The 4815-nt window shown below is 41.7% G+C and overlaps 1 pseudogene; it reads right to left on the minus strand.

Annotated features, from left to right (window-relative positions):
- Positions 1–231: 231 nt before the first annotated feature.
- On the minus strand, positions 232–1885 carry LOC123245719 (annotated as a pseudogene).
- Positions 1886–4815: the final 2930 nt, after the last annotated feature.

Raw genomic sequence — 4815 nt, forward strand, 5'->3', positions numbered from 1 at the left:
ACTGAAATGTGGCACAAACATTACAACTTCCATGCATTCCTTCAAGTATCTCTCTCTTATAATAGACTTAAAAAACTCTAGACTTCAAGATGGTGGTGCTACAACAATTCTTTGGAAGAATAAAAAGTTCACATTGTTGAAATTTCATGGAAGAATATTAAGGCCAAAACGGAGTGGGTTCATTTCTCTACATTTCCAGGGATAGAGCTGACACTTTACTTTAAAACTATATTAAGCTTCCAATTCAAATCCTAACCCAACTTTATGACCTCCTGCATTGAAGTTTTTTCCATCAATTAAAGCTGACAGTGTTAATTTTACACCAGCTCAGAGTGTCTGAGTATAACCAAATCCGATAAGGCTGGCATTTTTCACTTTACCAAATAGAGAAGTTTTGTGATCCAACTTGTACTTAGCAGCAATGCCAAAATGGGTGTTGTTACTGCCAGCTGTCCAAGCAAGATTTATTGAAGTTTCAATCTTCTCACTAACTTTTTGGTAGATTGACCCTCTAAGTTCAGTGCCATCATTCACATGTGTATGCAGTTGGAAGTCAGCACCTTTATAAACCAGGGCAAAATTATTCCAAGATAGTTTGGATTTGGCTGTATAAAAACTCATCTGATAGCCAGCAAGCCATCCTTCATAAGCCAATGTAGCCCAGCCATAGATGGTCGATCCAGAGAAGTCATTGTCAACATTTCCACCAAGACTGAAACAGTCTCGTCTATAGGAGACCTTTAATTTACCACTCTTCTTGCCTGTGTTTGGAACAAATATGGTGTCAAGAGTATTATGGGGAAAACCAGGGGAGTTAACTTAAATATTATTTGTGGGCTCAGTAGGGTGAATAGGAGACAGGAAGGGACAATGGGTAAGGCTTTACAAGCTAGGGAACCAGCTTTAACTATAAGGGGAATGACCGTTGACAGAAATGGCAGTTAGGCCTGACTAACTGTCACCCTGCCCCACCCAGCCTAGAATAACTTCAGAGTATTAAATACACACAATGAGGACTTTAAAGTACTAGAAAAACATGCAGAAAAACAGTTTAATTATAATATGAGGGGATAGGAAAGGGGGTTAGGTGAAGCTATGACTTACTACACAGGACTGGAGTCAAAGGGGCAAGTTCCTTAGCCAACCTGGCTTATGCCAGGTTTCGACAGCTTGGCTAAGGACCTGAGGAAGAGGGCTTGAATTTGGGGTCTCACAACTGTTCAGAGATGTTTTCAGGATGCCAGGAACCAACTCCTCCACAGCCAATGATCCAAAATAACCAGATAGGGAAAGGTGTCTGCAGACTGTCCACCAGAACACAGGCCTCTTCCCTACTCAGAGTTGACTTGCAGGATGATGTCTTCAGCCTTTGCAACCTTCACCACTCTCCAAGATCCCAGGTCAAAAAGGGACTGCAGATTGCACATCTACTCTGAACCCCTCACAGCTTAGCTGCCTGTCAGTTGCTCAGAACTCTCCTCCCTACCCCTTGCATTCCATTCAGAATGTCCATGACTTCCAGCAAAGGCTTTCCCTAACATGCTTACACAAATCTGCTTTTAAACTTTTACAGCCTATACCTATTACAAGAGTCAGCTTCAAACCGTCAGCCAAATTATTTTTTATGCTGATTTCTGTCCCCAGGGTATTGTCTGTGTTCTATTTTTGAATGAAGGTAAGCCCATAATCACAGATCTTGTACTTTGTTTCCAAGTTACCGGAAGCTTTCCCTGTGTCAGTATATGAATGACCAGATGTGGAAAATTCCACTCCACTGGAAGACTTGGTTCTAAGATCTATTTTAACCATACCAAACCCATATCCTTTGTTGAAGACATCCCTTGACAGCCTTTCCTAGGTCACAGTAAGTTTGTGTGGTACACATTTCATGTACCGTGTGTGGGAAGAATCCACTACACACAGAGTAGCCAAAGGGCTAGGAGAGGTGAGGAAGTGGATGGTAGAAAAGCAGGACTATCCCTGGATGGCCATATCTAATTCTTGATGATCCCATTTGTCATTTTCTTGGCAGAGATATTGTAATGGTTTTCTATTTCCTTCTCCAGATCATTTTATAGATGAGGAAACTGAGGCAAATGAGGTTAAATGACTTCCCCAGGACCATATAGCAAGTAGGTGTCTGAGGTCAAATTTGAACTCAGGTCTTCCTGACTCCAAGATTCGTGTTCTATCCACTGTACCTTCTAGCTGCCCACTAATATGGGTTTTTCCCAATTCAAATTCACAGGTTGCAGGTTGGTTCCCCAGAAGGTGGCTACTATATCCAGGCTACTCTGTGGATCCTTATACCTAAAATTCTACCTTTTTACCATCCATTGTATAAATTCCTTTAAAACTCAGTCAGTAGATACAAACATCCTGTTTACCATGATGACATAGTATGAGCAATAGTTGGCCTGGTTTCTACCCATAAATCTGGGTTTCACAGTAATAGTGTTCCACAAATACACACAGAATTAGTAGTAATAATGAGCACAAAGTTCCTTGGTAGTGAGGCACACATATAGGGGACATGTAGCCAAGAAAACCAATCCATCCAGTATATGTTGTGAGAGTGCCCTTTATCTTTCATGGCATCTTCATACTACTTCTCCATGGATCCAGACTTTCTATAACATAAACCAGCAGGGTTCCAAAAGTCATGCTTTTGTGCAAAAATCATGCAAAGAAAATTTAAAGGCACAGTACCATAGATGGGTTAAATAATAACTTAGAAGAGTTAAAGGATAAGAAAATTGTTACACTGTAAACTTAGACATTGTGTTCATAGGAAAACTTTTCTTGTTACAAAATTGTTTCATATCCTGTAAATATTGTTATATAAATTGCAACCCTCATCCCCCTACCAACCTCTCAAAAACCCATCTTAGAATAGGAATAGATAGATAATTAGTATTGTGATAAGACAAGATAAGGATATATTATTTTGGAGGGAGGGGGAACATAAGATAGGAATAGAAAATAGTGATGCATGAATTAAGTGGGAGTCCCACCACACAAAACCGGAAAACTATAAGGATGTGTTTTTATGCAGGGGAGAGGTAACCAAAGGGAGAAGAAGGCAGTTGTGGACAGTTGCTGACAGTTGAGATCAGGAGAGGATTCTGGGAATTTCTCCAAGGAAGAGAGGAGGAGAGGTCTTTGGGTGGATGACTGGGAAGAGGGAGGAGGAGGACAACCCAGCTCAGATCCAGTCCTGAGGGCTTCCTGAGGATCTTTCTTTTGAAAATTGAAACTCTGATTCCCTGATCAAAGCCATTCTATCACAACTCATCCATCAAGACTTCAATCATAGAGTCACCTAAGTTTTTAGACTCCATTTTGGGATCAATCTCTTAGCCTCCTTCACCCATTACCCAACCTTGTTGAGAGACCCTTTTCAGTCAAAACTTACAATTATAGAAAAGGATAGAAACAGAAAAATAAAAATAGAAACAGAAGGAGAAGGGAGATGGCAGAAGCTTAGGAGTGGGAACCACTAGGGTTCCCACCTAAGTGATGGACCCCATAGGAATAAAAAAGGGTACCCCAAATCCCACTGCCCTTTGCCCCTTTTCCCAATCCCTGATTTGCAAATAATAAAAAGCAATTCATCAGTAAGATAGTGTTCCAGAGTACCTGAGAGACAACAAGGGAAAGGGGAACCTCAGCTTGGTCTGGCTGCATCCATCTTGAAGCCAGACCACTCACTGTGAAATTAACTGACCTGGGGGGAAGTTTGTGTGAACCCTGTCCTTATCCAGGATCAGATTGGGGTACCCCATACCTCCTCTTATAGGGAAGCCTTGCCCCCAACTCCTGTGGGGTGGCAGGACCATCCAGGTCACCCAGTATCGGGATGACACCCCCCTTAAAGTCTCCCAGTATATATTTGGCCCCGGGGGAATGCTGGAAGAGAGACTCACCACATAGACTTTCTCTATCTCCCTTCTATTAAACATCCATTTCTGGCACCCTTTTTATTGTTACACACTCAAAACTTCTAGTTAATTTTTTCTTGAATCCACAGGTGACACTTTTCACTGCTGCCAGGGATCTTCTCTTTAGAACTATGACCACTAGCTCTCATTTGACTCTCTTGTTGTAGTAGATGGGTTTTTTTAGTGGATATGTAGCTGAGCTGCATGGGGCACCTAGGTGGTATAGTGGGCAGAGTGCCAGAAATAGAGTAAGGAAACCTTGAGTTCAAATCCAGCCCCTCAGACACTTACTAGCTATATGGCCCAAGGTAAGTCATTTAACCCTATTTGCCTTAGTTTTCTCATCTTTAAAATGAGCTAGAGAAGGGAATGGCCAACCACTCCAGTATCTTTACCAAGAAAATTCCAGATGGGGTCACAAAGTGTTAAACATGATGGAAATGACTGAACAACAAGCTCAGCTATAAGATGCAATGGTAAATGGCAGCAGTGTGTTGGGTAGGAAGAAAGGAATTTTCTTCGTCCTCTGGCTGCCCTCTGGTAGAGTTGTAATTATCACACTCCACAAAGCTGCCTCTTTACCTGAGTTGCCTGCAGAGCTGGCAAGCTTAGCTTTCTATAGGACATCAGTGGTATGGTAAATCTTTTTTTTTTTAAAACCCTTACCTTCCTCTTTAGAATCAATAGTATGTGTTGGTTCTAAGGCAGAAGAGTGATAAGGGCTAGGCAATGGGGTTTAAATGACTTGCCCGGGGTCACACAGCTAGGAAGTGTCTGAGCCAAGATTTGAACCTAGGACCTCCTATCTCCGGGCCTGGCTCTCAATCCACTCAGCACGTTTATGACTCTTTATATATATATATATATATATATA

The sequence above is a fragment of the Gracilinanus agilis genome, chromosome 4 (assembly GCF_016433145.1).
Source record: "Gracilinanus agilis isolate LMUSP501 chromosome 4, AgileGrace, whole genome shotgun sequence".
Taxonomy (NCBI): domain Eukaryota; kingdom Metazoa; phylum Chordata; class Mammalia; order Didelphimorphia; family Didelphidae; genus Gracilinanus; species Gracilinanus agilis.